Source organism: Nyctibius grandis, chromosome 10, assembly GCF_013368605.1.
Source record: "Nyctibius grandis isolate bNycGra1 chromosome 10, bNycGra1.pri, whole genome shotgun sequence".
NCBI lineage: Eukaryota > Metazoa > Chordata > Aves > Nyctibiiformes > Nyctibiidae > Nyctibius > Nyctibius grandis.
In genome coordinates, this window is record NC_090667.1 from 1,829,627 (window position 1) to 1,847,214 (window position 17,588).

A 17,588-nucleotide genomic window follows, 5' to 3' on the forward strand; every position below is an offset into this window, starting at 1 on the left:
TATCAACACAAGGAGCCGCACGGGCTCTGCCTGTCTGCCTCATCTTGGTGTCTGGACGTTACCTCCATTACGTTGGGTTTCTCTCAGGCTGAGCCTCCAATGTGTCATGCTTTTTGCTCCAACACTTCCAGAAGTACTTGCCTGCCCACGTGCTTGGATCCCCTCGGCGGTCACGGGGCCCTTGGTCCCTGGGCAGAGGGGAAATTGCATGATCGTGTGGAAAATACCAATAATGTTGAGTTTTGTTGCCTTGGGAACAGGAACTCAAAGCAGAAATACGGCACATCAGAGGGTGGAAGGCTGCCTGTGGTGGAGGATGCCCAGAGTTCTGTCTTTAAACAATGACATAGCAAAAGAGTGAGACAAGAAAGGCCAAGAGCTGCTCTGCGGGTTAGTCTTCCATTTCTTTTGACCTTTAACTATAAATTGTCCCTCTTGTGACTGTCTCATAATATAATCTTATATCGTACGTGATTTTTCATGCACTTGCAGTAATAAATGGGACTATGTATTCTCCTCTTTCTCTCTTTGCGTGACTTCCTGTGAGTAAAAAACTCCATCAAGAAATGAAAGACTCCCTTCACCTTCAGCCCACATAAATATCTTATGTTAATGTACAAATGCAGAGACCTTCTGCAGTCTGTACCCAGATGTTAGATGTAATGGCTTTTCATCTTTCTGTCTTATCACTAGGTTGCTTTTATTTAGGAACGAGTAGGATTCAAAGAGGAGCTGAACACTTCTGTGGTTAGTGAGCACGTCTGCAGGCCACGGAGGAGTAGGAAGGTCAAACTGCCCGCCACGTGTCCTGCAGACAGCCGGGCTCTGCCGAGCTCCCTGGTGCTGGTGGGGGTACTTTAAATAGCCAGGGCTGGTTCCCACCGACTCTGGCAGAACGGAACTCAGATCACATGCAGCTCCAGCCCCAGCTTCCTCTGTCCCCGAAGCCCTGTCCCACCAGCATCTACTGGGATCCACCCTGTGCTAATGTATCGCCGGTCTGATGTGATTAGAACCAAACTATGGACTTCTGCAGCTTTGCAGTGAGGCCGTGGCAAGGAGCCAGCTCCCATCATTTCTTCCTTGGGGCATTTCCACCTGCGCAAACCCAAGGCAGGCGAGTGTGAGGCAGTGATGCTCCAGTTCGGCCACCACCCCAGCCGTGTCAAAGCACCGAAAACACCCAGTGAGGACTGAGCTCCCAACAGCCCCCATGGTGGACACTCAAAAATTACTGTTTCTTCAAAGCTGGTGGGAATTCAGTCTTCTGCTGGCTTACGACATCCACATCTGTGATGCATCACCGAAACGCACAGCTGAGCATCGTATCAACAGAGGAGGACGAATAAAGAGCTCAAGCTAGCGCGGAGGAGCGATTTTCCCAAGGCAGGGTGGGGCGGTCACGCCGCGACTCCCTCGGCTATGAGCTGAGCAAGACCTCGGCCGGCTGAGTCAGCCTTATAGCCGGGGCCGTGCCGGAGGAGCGGGGTTATGGATGGGCTGTCAGGCCCTCCCGGCGGGGCCTGCCTTTATTAGGTAGCGTCACAGCTGCTGGACACTTTCCACAGGGGTTTTAAATATGCTTTTAAAAGTCTCGTAGGGAGGGTGCACTAAACATACCGTACTGCGGTGAGGAACAGACCAGCTGACAGGAGTGTCTGCACAGGGCTGGCTAAATTCCTGCTGTATTTTTAACATATTCGTTGCCCTTCGCACTATGTGCCTGTGTTAGCTCTCAGGAGTTGTGTTAAATTTCTTTTTTACTTTCTTTCTCAAGAAAGATTTCAGCCCCCGCTCCTCTGCCCTCTCTCAAGGAATGGAGGTTACGTATGGAAGGTGTGCATGTGTTGAGCTCTGCTGGTGCAGAGCAAGAGGCGGAGGGCAGCCACGCTCTGGGCAGCTGCAGGGAGGGGAGGGAAGGTCTGACCCAGGGCGGTGGGTCCTCCCCGGCTTGGCAGGGATGCACGCATAGGGTGAGCGGGTGACTCCATCCCCTCTCCCTCTGCATGAGTCCTCTTGCTTCCTTCCTTCCTCCTGCAGCCACCCCAAAACCAAGGCCAGGAGGGCACGGGGCACGGCCACAGCAGCTCTGAGCTCTCAGCCGGTGATGGCTCCGTCAGGGCCCTGGGTATGCGCAGCCCATGCTGCACAGCTCTACTCATCTCATGCTCGAAAGGCAGTGGGGATGCAGGGTAAAGTCCAGGCAGTAATACGATGAACTTTGGCATCAATTCACTTTGCCTTCCTTGAGAAAATGTCTGTAAGACCATGCAAAGCAACAGTCCTGCTGTGTCTCAATTGCTTTTTCAGCCAGCAGCGTCTGTGATGCAACTCCCAGCTGGCCGGTGTGAGGCCAGACGCAGAGCAGCTCACATCGGCCTCCCACTCACCTGAATTCCCACCCAGAAAGTGACTGCGCCAATTTAAGTAAATGAATATAGAAACATGCTCTTTTGGGCCGCACAGTTTCTGTGGGTGCTGGAGGGCGAGAGCCAAAGGGGAGCTCATTCTTTCCTGCTCGTTTGTTTCCTGGCCGCCCTGGCGAAGCGGTGACAAAGGCTGCATTGAGCAGGAGCCGTGGCAGCGGCTGATGCCATGCGGACATTGCTCTGCTTGTGCCAGTGATTCACAGAGGCCGTCACAAACCATCTTCCCTTCACAGCCAGCTTGGGCTCCTGCACTGACAGCCCGGAGGGAGCAGATTTCCTTTCAGCTGAATCAGATTAATCCAAAATAATTCTGTCAAGATCAGGAGAGTAACCGTGGCATTACCAATCCCGGGGTGATGGAGAACCTATTGATCCCACTAATTCTGTGTTTCACCATCAAGCTGCTGAATCAATCACCGATCTGTATTTGGGTATGTTTAATGTTTTTAAGGATAAGGTCAGGATCCGCGGGTTTTGCAGAACACACGTCCATTCTTTTACTTTAAAAGAAGCATGGCACACATCCTAGATACAGAAATACCCATCGTTATCCAGTTGGGTTATAACAGAACTGTTGGAACCATTAAATCCACTTTCTGAATTTTATGCCAGAGTTACTTTGTTAGTACGCAAACTATGTATGCTAGAAGTTGGTATCATGTTGAAAATTATTTGTATAATGCATAGTGAGATATATTGCTTACATGTGTGGCCACAACATGTTGGCAAAACGTGAATTTATATTTAAGTTTGATGTGAGGTAACAAATATTTGCATATGATTCAGTTCTGCTTCCTTGGCTAGCCCAGACTCTCCCCTTCGGGGATAATAACTGTTTTACCATGGCCACGCAGAGCCAGCACAACTCCTGGGGGGGAACGGATTTGTTCTGAGCACCTACAGCAAGAAAAATGTTCATTACTTCAATGTTCAGTTTCAGCTGTGGAAGTTTTTAGGTTGGAAATGGATGCATGGAAATGTGGAGCTAGACAAGGCATCCAGTCCCTCACCCGCAGAGGGGGAAAGAGCTGGTTGATCAGGGACTGAGCCTGATGTGTTTATCCCCCGCCCAGCCCTCCAGCCCAAGCCGTCGCCCCCCCACGCTGCCCGGCCGTGCTGCAGCTTGCCCAGGGCAGCCGAGCTCCCCCCGGGGCCGTGATCCTCCGAGCGCCGCCGGCCGCGGGGAGGGCCTGGGCCGGAGCCTCCGCCCGCCCCGCGGCCCGGGCTCGGTGTGCTCCCTCCCGGCCGCGCCGGGAAGCGCAGCCCGGCAGCCGCCGCAGCACCCCGGGCCGGGCCGGGCCGGGCCCACCTGCCTCGTCCCGGCCCGCGCAGCCCGGGCCTGGGCCGGAGCCTCCGCTGGGCCCGGTCCGGGTGCTCGGGCACCGCTGCTGCCCGAGGGCAGGGGCTGGCGGGGTGCGCTGTGGCTTGTCTCGGAGGATAAACCTGACTTGGGATTTAGTGACTTAGTCAGAGGCGGAGGCCTGCCGGAGGGAGACTGTCACGGTTTAAAGGTTCTCCGGCGCATGTAGCATCCCGTAGCAGCATGGATGTGTTTTTTGTTATCCCTGGGTACAGTGAGAGCAAATGGGTCCCCAGAAGAATGTAAAGCTGGGCTGTTTGTGGCCCTGGGGGTGAGGATTAGTGCCAGCTTTTGCTGAGATGCAGTTCAGTGAGGTACAACTAATGAGGAGCTAATAAAGTATTAGGAACCCCATTTAATTCTGCATCATGAAAAAAAAAAAGGGATGTTTTGCCCTCCTGGGAGAGGGCTGGTAGACCGTGTTCCCGGGCTGCCCGTGGCTGCTGACTGCCCACCTGGCAGCGTGTGCGCCGGGGTGTAAAACCGCAGCTGCAGAGCTGTGCCACAAGCTGCATCCTTACAGAAAACCTAACACAAACACTAGTTTTGTCCAGGGTGAGGCATTTAATTTTTCACTCCTCAAAATCATTACAGGGACAATATGTGAGACCACAATACCAGGGTCTGATCCACAGCTAATTAAAAATAGCTTCGTCTCTCGGGTCTTGAAACTTTGCTGGTTAAAGAAGAGTCATTCTCCTGAAATTAGTAGGGTTTTACAATTTGTACTAGCTGAAGATTTGTCTGTAGGACCAAAATTATTTTTGTTGTTATGAGTTTCCACTGTCACACCCATACATGCAACATAAGCCAGATTCAGCAGACTGGAAAGGTGAATGAAGATTTATTTTATGGTATTCTAATGTCTGTCTTGAATTAGAAATGAGAAAATATAATTTCATTTTCTTTTGAATTTCCATCCAGCTCTAGAGAAAGTAAAAAGCCAAGGGATGTTTTTTATATTTACAGCAGATATTGTTACTCAGCCTCTTGGTTATATTAATACACATTTTCCAAACATTATTTTTCTGCATTAACCGTGGAGCTTTAAATCTTCATTAACTGGAATGCCTCAGCTCAGTATTGCTAAATAGAGCTGAAGTAAAGACATACATAACAAAGAGCAGACTAGGAAATAAAAACACTCAGTTATATCATCACAGTTGTATCAGGAGTTATGAAAATGCCTATAAAGAACCCTTGAATCTGCTCAAATGTCAGAAACTGTTAAATGTATATACTCTTTACAGATATGGAATTACATTTCTTGCAGTTGCAGTTTAAATCCCTTGCTTGTCTACTTCTTTCTTTCTCTTTTTGTTGGTGATTTTATAATGTAAGGGATGAACACACCCATCCTGATTTAAGCTCTTTGGTTTATTGAAATACGCCGAGAAAATGAGGAGCCAAATGGTGCTTCCACCACACGCCATTTACTGTAGAACCAGTCGTTACAGGAGAAGTCTGTGACTCCTGCACTTCCCCTGGATCACGCCAGAAATGAACTGCCTTATGTGTCCTACCACAGGCTGAGCAAGGAGAAGTATTTCCTCTGAAATAACCCTAGCAAGTGCATGGTGTGAATTTACATGTGGAATTGGAGCATGGATATATGTAGATGTGCTTTTCCCGTCCAGCAGCTGAAGCGAAAGGAATTCACTGCTTTATTTAATACTTCTACATGAATGTCCATGCACAGGCATCCACTGTTTACTTATGCTGAGTATACAGTGCACACACTGTACTCCTTCTTCTGCCCGAGAAGGAATAAAGATCTACTGTTCGAGTCAGCCAAATATTTTTAAAACAGAGTGATGTGCCAGAAAGGATTTCTGGAACTCCAGAAGTTAGCAATCCCACCACTGCATTTTGCTGCGCAGATGTTGCTGCTCAGAGGAAGGATCAGGACTGACTCTGCCAGGGTTGCCCTGCTTCAACACCAAAATGGGAATTCAGAAAAGATCCTTTGCAGGAGCAGCTCCCGATCGGACAGAAGGGGAGAGACCTCCAGGAAGAAGAGTGACCCTAGCACCTTCTGGCCTGGGAGGTGAAGCCACGAAGCCACATGAGCCACGAACGATACGACACGCAAATGAAGGGATGTCATGTGTGAGAACGATGAGAAGCTGAAGGACTAAGTGCTCTGCAGATGGAGGAAAGATATGTTCCCTCTGCTTTCTCCTTGTTGGCAGGCCTGGAGGTTGTGGGTGAACATTTAGGAAAATTTAGGAAGGGTGCTGTTATCTTCCCTAAGACTTTAATTCTGAGATCTGACATTTGAATTCTCAGAGCTCGCACAAAGCTAATGAGTCCTCTGCATGAGCACTTTTCAACGGCTGGGTTTCCCTTCTAAGGTATCTGTAAAATATGTTGTGTGCGAAGAAGGGATGTGACAAGCCAGCACAGGCTGATGCAGGATGAGTAATAACATGGAGCTGATAGTCAGCGCTGGAGCTAGTCAGCAGCGAAACCCCAGAGCCTCCTGGCAGCGTTTGTCGGGGCTGCTCTCTTTAGTACAAAAAAACGAGATGTGGTGACCCTTTCCTAATTTATGGAATCTCAGCTGGAGACAGATATCTCAGCTCCATGAAGAAACCCCACACATGTATAAGGAGCTATGCCCAGAAGATGAGAGCCACCGAAAGCACAGTGACTGCAAATTATCCTCCCTCTGGACAGAAAGGTTTCATACTGATCTGACTTCAGCCTGGTTCAATATGTGTTTTTTTAAGGTCTGGCTTTTCATCCACAAATTAGTAGCCTAAATAAAACACTGATTGAGATATTTTTTTTTCCCCCATGGTTTTGTAATGCATTTTACCCACATTTCTTAACTACATCTTTCGCTAAACCTAAAAGGAATAACGTGACCGGCTGGCCTTTCCTATTTCTGGATTTGATTTATGCTGCAGTCTGCGAAAGAATGACTCACAGAGCCTGCTCTACGTTGGCTGCTCACTCTTGTACAAAATCTGTGTTAAAATCCAGGGCATGCAGGGCGGAAGGTCTGCAAGCGCAGCGCGGGATGACCCGAGGCCTCTTCCACGCTCCCTCTTGGACTTTCTCTATTCTGTGTCAAAATGTGCTTCTCCTCCACAAACCTCTTATGTTAAACATGTTGCTAAACCTCTTGCAGGTTGCTTTCTGAGCTTCAGCTGGGTGGTCTGGCTGCCTTACTTCAAAGCCTTTGCTTCTTTCAGTTGCTAACAGTGAAAGTCACTGCTATGGGCTGAAGGTAGAGGTCAGACAGGCAACGCTCAGCTGCGTGCCTGCCAGCCACCCAGGTCCGTTCCGCATCGCTTACACCCCAGGGTGTGGTGACACAGGGAGACGGGAATGTGGCTTTCTGCCACAGCTGGGGCTGGGGCTGAACCTTGTTGCAGCTACCAGCATCTTCCCTCGGGCTCCGACGACTTGCAGTATTTCCCCCTTAGTTCAAACAGGGACCGTGGGGTGATTCATCGCTCCTGCTAATAAGAGCTTACTCATTTGCTGAGGAGGGGGACAAACTTTGATTAGAAAGCATAAAACGTGGGTATGATTTCAGAAATGTTTCGTCCTGGGCGGTGCCTCCTATGCATGTAAACGATCAGGGCTGCAGTCGCTCGGTGCTTTCGCAGAGCTGCCCGACTTAAGTGCCCACGGACAGATTTAGGAGCAGAACATCAGAACATCATTTATAAAAGCTGCCTCACTCCCTGCAACCCCTCCAATGCTTAGCGAGGGCTACGATTTGCATCCCTGCACCCCCTGGTTCTTTTTGGCATCGCTGGACAATTTGGAAAATCTAATTAAAATACGGGTAGTGTCGTTTTAAATAAGAAGGGGAGAATGTGTCTTTTCCCTTCCCTATAGTCAGACACCTCTAATTCTGTATGGGTGCACTGAGGCAGTTTGAAATAAGCTGGTCAGGCAGCTACTAGTTATTTCTATGTTTGCAGAAGTTTAAATGACCTTGTGAACGTGCAGCTGGGCACGGTTCAGAGCGCTGCCAGACCCGCCTCGGCTGTACCACAATTATGTTAAAGAGGAACACGAGCCGTCGTATTCCTCCCCGAGTTCATCTTCCCGACGCTCCCGGCGAATCCAGCTTCAGTTTCCCAAACCTGGCACAGAGACAGCTGGAGCTCCCGCTCTGTAGGACAGACCTTTTCCATCTGCATGCTGTGTGTTTATCTCACGTTAACTCTCATCTAGCTTATCTGCAGCAGAATTTAACGCATAAATCCCATCCTTTCGTTTCTCTTGGTTGCACTTTGGTGTCCTCAAGGGGTGCGATCTTGAATAACACTGGCTGCTGCGTGCAGCCTCCCCACTCTGCTCCGCTCGGCTCTGCACCAGCGTCAGGGTGGCTCCAGACCTCGCAGGACTGAGCTCCCAAGCGGGTGTAAGTGCAAAGGGCCTTTTGCCCCTCGCAGGAGGACCCTGGCGCAGGCCTGACTGCTCGGGAAACGTTCAGAGCAGGAGTTTGTTTGCAGCCAAGGTCTCTGAGTTGTGTCAGAGGACAAAACTTGTCATAGTTGACACCGCAGTGTTTCACAGCGGGGTTTGTTTAGCATGTGCAGTGCAGCCCCATATGGAGACACCTGAGCTGGGCCTGAGCTGGCTGCTGGACAAATTTACTCGCAATCCAGGGAGCAGATGCCAAGTGGAGGAGCAGCATGAGTGCGTGGAGCGGTGGGCTGCGTGGGCTGCGGCACTGATCGATGGGTGTGCAGTAACCTGGAGTAGATTTCAGTTGCTGCTGTGCACAGTGTATCATTCGAAGAGGATCTTGTACCCAAGTCTGTTCATAGTGAGGTGATGTGTCCAGCCTCATAGCCTTGTTCCCGTGTTTGGCCAACCTTGCATCTCAGTCACGCCTTTTCCTGGTGATGGACCATGTTTCTCTAAAGCTCAGGGGTTCTGATTCAGGACAAATGCTCAGGAATTTGGTACCAGCAAATGCTCTGTGATTTTGCTGTTAGCTGGGTACCAGACAGTGACTAACACCAGGGCTGAGCCCACTGGTGCAGCCAGCGCAGGAGACTCAGCCGAGTCCTGCACCCACCCTCTCCCTCACTTCAGAAGTCCCCCTAATTCTGCCCCTCATTGACAACGGAGTTTGTATTTCCTTTGGTGCGCCAAATCCTCAGCTTGTAAGATCCATCTGCACACACACTAAAGGAAGGATAATAATTAGATGATACTTCAGCAGACACCACTTCTGTAGCGTAGCACGATCTTCTAGATATGGTGGATGTAAAGACCCTGGTCAGACTTTTGGCTGAATCTTTGACCAGCACAGGGAGGATGTTGGCATGCCTTGGTTTTTGGCTTCCATTCTTGCTCTTCTATGATCTGGTGTGGTTATTTTTTTATTCATAAAAAATGAAGGAAGAGCAACAGACACACAGCTAAATTTAGAATTTATTCATGTACAAGATCTTTTTACACATGTACTTTTTAGCTACGGTTTCAGGGAGAAACCTGAGCTGCACTGAGGTCAGAAAGAGTTCTGTTATCCAGACATATCCCTGCCTCCTTCTTTCTGACTCAGTGCGTTGTTTTATGGGAAATACTATACTGCACTATGTAAGTACTCTCAGATAGTTTTAATATTTCCTCTGCTAAGGTCTCAGACAAAAGCCTTGTAATATGAGAGACGAGGGGGCATCCAAGAATACTTTGTGCATTTGGCAGCCAAGCTCTCTGCAAAGGGATTTTGACTCCACTTTTCAGGAAGGTAAGGGCTTGAAACACTCACAGGATGCTTGATTCTCCTGATTTTAAACCAGATGTCCATGTCATAGCTCTCCAGGTGCCAGCTGGGGTCGTGCTGAAGGGACATCAACCTGGACTGGTAGAATTAGATGTTAAAAAACCACCTCCAGCCATTGCCCTCTGCTCTCCCTGGACCGTGGCTTAGTGAGCAGCATCTCCTTGTTCTTGTCTTCTACCAGAAGTCTCTCACCCTTGTTCCAGGGGCAGAAGCAAAGGGACTGTTTTTAGCCTGAGACATGTTCCTGGTCCCAGCCAGCGCCACTCTGCAAGGCCAGCAGCTTCATATAAAAGAATTTCAAAGCCAATATAGCTAAAGCAAAACTGGTACTTTATAAGGATAACACTTAATAAGTATTTAGAAACATTAAGTAGTCAAGGCTCTTTGTGCTAATACTACATCGTGTGGTCTGTACGTAGAGCCAAAAGGAGTGTACAGCTGGTTATTCACATGAGCAAAGACAGATTCATGTGTTCTTGTATTCCCTCTACAAACACACTTTTAGTCCTTTCCACTAAAATAGAGAAAAAAATTCTCTGTAAGAGCAAAAAATCTATCATAAAAACAGGTTAAAAAAGGAGCGTCAGAACTGAGTAAGAACTGGCTCTGAATCACATCGTCTCTGAAGACTAACACTGTTTTTACAGTGTCTAAAATGTACTAAGATCTTCAGTGCCATCACAGAGTTACAGATTGGTTATTTCATTGACAGTAATGCAATCTTTTCTAAATATACGATGGAAATTGACTTCGCCCAAATAAATGTTAATGCACAAAGGGTCTGCACGTGCAACATTTGGAGCTCTGTTAGGACGTTCTGGTGACAGGACATCTGGACCCTCTTATTATGGTTTATATTAGCAGTTGCCAAAAGCTTCAGTGAAATTGCACTCTTATGTTAGATATTTATTTCCCTATTTTCCACTTTCTTTATGGATTCTGGTATGGTGAGTCATCTCCCCAAACCTTGCTTTTTTCAGTTACATTTCACTAGATCCCTGTTCAGCAAATGGACTTGTGATGGTGGAGTAAAAGCTTCAGTGAGTGAAAGCAAGAGGTTGCTTGGTGTCTTGTGTGGTCTGATTCGATTTCTGATTCTATTTAATATTGAAAAGATGTTATTTTTGGCTAAGGTAACTGTTACAATGATTGGTAATGACGAAGGTCACTCTGAATTGGTGTGAATACTAGTTTGTATGGGGGAAAGAAAGCAAATTTGATGTTCCTGGTGAGCTGGGGAAATCATCTTCTCTGGCTTTGTTTCAGCTCTGTCCATGCCTCAGTCGCTGAGCCCGTCCTCGCCCAAAGGTGTGCCGTGACCCCACGAGCCGCAGCGGGAGCTCGGGCCGCCCATGCCAACATGGAGACCGGCCGTTCCTTCCTCAACCTGCCCCACCCTGCCTGTACGTTCCAGTCACGTTCCAGTACAGTGATCTTCTTCTCTATTTCCCTTTTAAACATAATTTTCCTTCTCCTTATGGGGCTACCAGCTGCCTAAGGCAGAAGGAGATGTCGGGCGCTGGAGATACCCCAGCTCAGGCTGGCCTGGCGGCCGTGCGGGCAGTGCCGGAGCCGCAGGCACAGCGAGCCCGCAGGGCAGGCTTTCAGAGCAGGGCAGGCAGCTCTACAGCCAGCAGCGTTCACGGGTGGTGTTTAATTTCTCTGCGGAATCCGCTTTTAACCGGGGAACACCACGGTTCCACGCCAGGCCTGGCCTGAGGGCCGCGCCTCGGGGGGGCTGAGGTGATCCCGGGCGGGGCCGAGGGGCTGTGAGTGCTGCGCCGCTACTCGCGGCATTACGGCGGGAGGGGCGGGGCCGGGGGCGGGGCTTCAAACGTGGCGGCGGCTCAATAGGAGCGGGGCCGGGGCGGGGCCGGTGGCGGCGCGGCTGGAAGGGCCGGGGCGGTTCTAGAAGCGCGGCGAGCCGGACTGCGGGGTGAGCTGGGTGGGGGGCTGCAGGGTGAGCCGGGTAGGGGCTCGGGCAGAGAGGGCAGGGGGGCGGTGGCGCGGCCGCAGGTGGAGCCGGCCCCCGGGGCTGCGGGGCGGCAGCGGCGGCTCACGGCGGGCGGACCAGCCGCGCCCGGTGCCGCAGCCCCCCGGGACGCGCGGCAGCCCCTCCTGGCAGCCCGCCCGCGGGGCTCCCCGGGGCCGCTGTGAGGAGTGCGGGGAGGGCGGCGAGGAGTGGGGGTCAGGCCCGGTGCGCGGTCGGGCAGCCGGGTCGGGGGTGACTGGGGAGGGGGATCCGGCTCTGAAGTGCCGCCGTTACCGGCTCGGCTGGCCCCGGAGGGCGCGTTCCGTCGCGTCGGAGCAGCACCGGCAGCTCAGCGGCCCGTTACCGGGTCTGGCGGCGGGGTCAGCCCTGCCTGCCTGCTGCTGGCCTCGCCGGGGGCTCGCAGCGGGGCTGGCGGGGAGAAAGCCGAACATGCCGTTTCAAAAGATCGTTGGGTTTTGTAAACATGTTGGGAGTATCGTCATCCCCCAAGACGTGGAAGGGCCGATTCCCCTTTTCCTGCAGTGTGGGTTTAGGTATGACTGATCCTACCCCAGGACTTAGGTTATAGTGTGTCAGCTGCATTAACTGCATGTATGTGCGCCTCCAGCCTGCTATGGCTTTGAGACAGAGCAAACAGTGTCTTAAGCTTCATAAAGGTGTTCAAAACCTGCTTATTCTACTCCTGTCTCATTTTGTTTTAACCTGAGATTTGTTTTCCAAAAAATTCTTGTCCTTATTTTTGTCGAAGCACTTGGATGTGCGGCCGAGCTGTGGATAAGCCAGGAGAGCACAGACAGTGGTGTGTGACGGGTACGATGCAGTAACCGAAGCGTTGGTGGAAAAGGGTTGTGCAGATGCAGCGGAGGGCAGGCTGGTGTGGGAGCTGAAGGCACTACCTACAGGGTTACCACAGCTTGGATGGGGTGCGAGAGCTTGCTGTGTCCTGGTAATGCAAAACATCCTTTTGACCAGACAGGAATAATTTTATTTCGGGCAGCAAAGAATGTCCTTATAACCTGGAAGCAAGAAGGAAAGAGAATATATAAATAAAGACTATGTTTGGAGCTGTCTGACTTTGTGATGTTTGGTGTTCCTAGCCAGTAATCACCCCCGGTCCTCAGCAGTAAGTACTGAAGGTCGGCTTTCCCAGGAGACATTTTTGTAACAAAACCTCTTGGCCCTTAACTTTATAGGTGCTCTGTGAGGGTGACGCTAAGCTGGAAGGCCACCACAGCCATCTTCACCAGGGTAATACTTCAATTTTCTGGCATTAAGAACCTAGGAAATAATCCCGCAGGTATGTTGCAAATATATATAGCAACCAATAACTGCCACTCGTGTTTTACAGGCAGAACGTTATTCTACAGTTATAAATTGGCATTGCTATGACACTAACAGGCAAGAATTTTGCTTCTTGCTTATGCCATAATTTCTTGAGATTAATTTTTTTAATGTAACTAATCATCCTCTGGGAAGCAGTGCAGGAAGTACGAGCCCTGAGTATGATTATGTATTTCAAAGACAGTAACAGCAGAGGGAGCATGATTTACCATTTGGTATAAGAAGTTTTTTCAGTCTAGGTTTAAGTCAGGAATCCAGTCTGTTTGTAATTTCCATGCTGTGCATATTGGCAAGCTTCCAAAGGAGCAAGCTGTAAACATAGATATTTTTCCTATGACTAGTTCTGATTTTTGTGTATGGCTTTCTATATGTCTGAGAGATGAGAATGCCGAGTGTGGTAGGGGGCATGTTCTAGGGTGATCTTAGAATAGAGTCAACCCCAGCACCTCTGAGATAATGTCTGATTTTAATTAAATTGCTGATATTAATTGAAACAAACAGTTCACTGAGAGCAGACCTTTTTATATAAAAACCTCTTCTTTCTGAACAGGAAGATTCTTTTAATGTTCTATGAGCATATGGAAGGTTATGTTAAGTATCATGATATACTAAAATTATGGGCTTTGCACAGCAAAATGCAGTTTACATTTTAATGCTGAAAAAATAAGCTCTAGTGGAAAAAGAGCATGCAATCTTGCTGTCTTCACTAACAGTGTGGGATCTGGTTCTAGTCTGCCTCATATGGTATGAGCTTGCAGACACTGCAGAGTAAGACGCGAGCAGATTTGCTGTGCCTTAGACTAGCATGAATTTTCCTGCCTGCTGGAGTGCAGAAGAAATATTCTTTGCTATGGTTTTAAAAAAACCTGTTGGGAGCTAATCAAGATGTTTATAGTTTCTAAGGTGGTGATTATAACGAAGGATAACACAAGCCGTTCTGCATTAGAAGAAATGCGTGCAGCTTTGCACGAGCATACTGTATCCTTGTTAGTGCGTGCAACTGAACAGCTTTTCCTCCTTTTCTTTTGGCTTGCGTTGAAAAATACAAGGCACTCGTGTTGTATTTGCTAGGCAATTATTGTTTTCAGATGCACATTAAGCCCTTTGGCAAGAAAGGTAGTGGTGTTGGCGTAAGCTGTTTTGAGCGGTAAATCCAATGTGTGCTGGAGGAAGGAGCTGAGAAGCAGTTATCTGATGGTGAAGAGAGAAAACTCGCTTGCAGGGAGGCACCTGATGTTGAAACGGAGAAGAGGAGGCTCAGAGGTGACCTTAGTCCAGTCTACAACTACCTGAAGGGAGGTTGTAGCGCAGTGGGAGTCGGCCTCTTCTCCCAGGCAACCAGCTACAGGACAAGAGGACACAGCCTCAAGCTTCGCCAGGGGAGGTTCAGGTTGGACATGAGGAAGCATTTCTTCTCAGCCAGGGTCATTAGGCATTGGAAGGGGCTGCCCAGGGAGGTGGTGGAGTCACCATCTCTGGAGGGGTTTAAGAAAAGCCTGGACATGGCACTTAGTGCCCTGGTCTAGTTGCCATGGTGGTGTCAGGGCAATAGTTGGACTCGATGATCCCAGAGGGCTCTTCCAACCTCGTTGATTCTGTGGAGCAATGCCTTTCGTGTCCCCCTGGGTATGATGGAGAGCTAACTGCTTGTATAACTGCATGCTGCACTGGCAGTGTTGTGAATACTGACAGGAGGTTTGAGATGCGGCAGTGCGGTCTGGGTGGGGGGCTGGTGGGCATTGAAATTCAGAGTTCTTTGGGTCAGAGAGTGGTTGAATGGAGCATCTGAGTTCATGTGGATAGTGAGTTTTGGCCCTGAATTACTTGTTTGTCTTCAGCCAATGGTAAAGGTTTGCTTTCTTAGGATAAAATTAATGTGTTTCCTTAGTATTTAATGATTTTAAAATAGTTTTATAGCTGCCATCATGTGCCAGGCATCTCCTGGCTAATGTGTCAGGCTGATTTGCAAGACTTGAAATACTGCTGCAAGCTGGATGTTTTTTTATGGCTGCTTTTATTATAGAGGTATTGAGAGAAGCTCTTCCTTGGCAACACCCTGAAAATCTGTTTACAATTCAGCCCATCTTTTGGCTCTAAGTATGTCAGCAATCTCACAGTTTTCTGTTTGTACTATTTTCCACTTAAATATAATTAGCCTTAACTACAGCCATTGATACTGAGAGCAAGTTGTTGCCTATGTTTGAAGCTCCGTTGTTTGTGGAGGGGAAAGGGGATGAAGCCAGCTGCGCAGTCAGTTCAGTACTTGTTGCTGTGTCTGCAAGCAATAAGACAAGTGGGTGGAAGGCACTGGCATTTGGAGAAACCCCAAACAAACCTGTCTCATCCCAGAGTCCAACCTCAAATTGCTGTTTGAGGATGGACCGTTCTTCAGAGCCTGGCGTGTGGGCCTCGACTGTATATGCACCAAGAACCCATCTGTGGCCTGAGGTGGCTTTGAAGTAGTGATTTGCTTGTTAGATTTCACCATGATACTTTAAATTTAGATACAATGTGGAAGTTGCTATTTTAGCAGTGATTTTTCCAGGTGTCTTTAGTAGCATAGGCAAGCAAAGAAGAGGAGATAGGCTGTGACCCTTGTGTCATCACTTGTAAGTTGTGGCATTGTGATGGTTCAGAAAAACGGTATATTAATCAGATTTTGACAGTATCTAGTTACGATACTTTGTCTCACAAACTTTATTCCCCTGTAGCAAAGTGTGGGTATAGTCTGTAAGAACAGAACCAAACCAGGGAATAGTCATCTGTCCTAATTGCTTGGAAGAAACCATTGCTGTATGCTCTGGGGAAAAAACAAACAAAAAAACAAACCAAAAACCTGGAAAAAATAGAAAGCTATATCTGTTAGGAGTAATTAAAATTTGTCATGAAGGAAACATGTTGTAGAGAATGTCTGATGACTTAAGGTACTGACAGGGCAGTGGTTTCTGCTGTGATCTGTGCTCAATATTGCTAATGTTCTGAAGCAGTGAGTTGGCAGTCTGCTGGCCAGTGATGGTACGCAGGTTTTTAACTGTAATTTCGTATGCATCAATGAAGTATTGCACAGTTAGTGCTTTCTCCTCACTTTTGAGCTATTATACCTGTTTTAGCTGTTATCCAACTGCATCACTGTCGTGAATGTGAGCTACCTTGGAGTGGCTGTGAGGAAACGTCATCTGAGGTCTGTGGATTGGAGACTGAAATTTAGACTTAGCAAGAAATGCATTCACAGGGGCTGAAATTAACCCTGTGAAACTTTTTCCCCCCACTCCAGCGTTTGGGAAGAGAGGTGACCTTGCTGGTAGCAGTTTGGAGCAGCTAAATCATGCCCCAGTTGTATACCTTCCCTGGAGAAGCCTGATGGCAAAGGGGGAGCTATCCCATCTGAGTAGTGGAGTCAAAAAATACTGTGTTTTTTTTTCTGGAGTTCATGTGATCAAAGTGAGAGTTCACAATACAGCAGGAGTCGCATTCTGTCCTGATTTGCCATAATAAGCAAGGATAAGGAGTGTGACTTTTATTCCTTCAATTGCATGGACTGGTCTTGTGTTGGTTCCACTTTAATTCTTCTGCGTAAGAAGTCTGTACAAATTTGGAGCCTGGCTGAAGGACTCGCTTTTGTTAGTCCCTGCTTTTAGGCTGTCAGGCAATTGTAGGGTTTCTTCTGACTTGTGTCAGCGTATGTGGGTAGATTTGCCACCTCCTGTCTAAAGGAAGGCTCTGTGAGGATAGTGTTCTGTGGCATACAAAGGAGACTGCAGCCTATCAGTTTGATCGGCAGTGGGAGCCCTAAAGGGACTGGGTGAGTAATAGGTATTTTCCTCTTCTGACCTGAAAAAAGTCCTCCCTTTGGCTTGTGTGGGAGCTAGCTTGAATCCCCCATGACTGGATAGGAAATTCAGAGTGGGTGAGAAACTGGTAACCCTGGTAGATATGCAAGTAACTTTTCTTTTATAAGTCAGGTCCATGTTTTTATATCTTCTTAATTAAGGATTTTTAGAAAGCTTATTTAATGAAGAATTTGCTCTAACTTGTGGAGAAAAATTCCGTCCTGGTCTATTTTGTCTAAAAGAACCCTTTTTTCCTTCTGCCAGTGCTCTCTGGAGTCTGACAGCACTCTTTCCAGTGGGAGCAATGATTCATTGAGGTCTTGGGCTCCTAAAGAAGAGTGTGTACAATATCCATTTGGTTGGCTGGCTGGGCACGTTTAAGGGAAGGAAAGGAGCAAAGCATTACGTGTCTGTTACTGTATGTGGAGAAGTTTAGCTCTGTTGGTGCTGCTGGACCAGCTTCTTGCTCTGGTGAGAACAGTCCCTCAGGTAAGGTGGTTGTGTAAGTGCTCAGCTGTGAGGAATGCATGGCCTTGGGATCTCTGTGCTGGCAGGGCTTGGTGCAGCCTGCCTAGCCAGGGCAGGACGCTTGTCCTGGGCTGTCTCTCAGCCCCAGCTCAGGGCAGCCAGGGCAGGACGCTTGTCCTGGGCTGTCTCTCAGCCCCAGCTCAGGGCAGCCAGGGCAGGACGCTTGTCCTGGGCTGTCTCTCAGCCCCAGCTCAGGGCAGCCAGGGCAGGACGCTTGTCCTGGGCTGTCTCTCATCCTCAGCTCAGGGTAACTGAACTGCCCGCTCGGTTCCTGCATGGCCGGGCTCTTGTAGCCCAAGGCTGGGCTGAGCCCAGTGGCTCTGCTCAAGCCTTCTCAGTCTGTCAC

The 17,588-nt window shown here is 48.9% G+C and overlaps 1 protein-coding gene across 7 annotated transcripts in view; it reads left to right on the top strand.

Moving 5' to 3' along the window:
• Window positions 1-11,441: 11,441 nt before the first annotated feature.
• Window positions 11,442-17,588, top strand: part of P4HA2 (prolyl 4-hydroxylase subunit alpha 2) — a 29,968-nt gene continuing 23,821 nt past the window's right edge. For 4 of the 7 annotated variants that reach the window (XM_068408457.1, XM_068408455.1, XM_068408450.1 and 1 more), the window contains exons 1-2: window positions 11,442-11,486; window positions 12,737-12,840. The gene's annotated coding sequence lies outside the window, so the exon portion shown is untranslated. Of the gene's footprint in view, window positions 11,487-12,305; window positions 12,354-12,736; window positions 12,841-17,181; window positions 17,204-17,588 lie in introns of those variants that run through there. The other 3 variants (XM_068408451.1, XM_068408452.1, XM_068408453.1) reach the window with 3 other exon arrangements.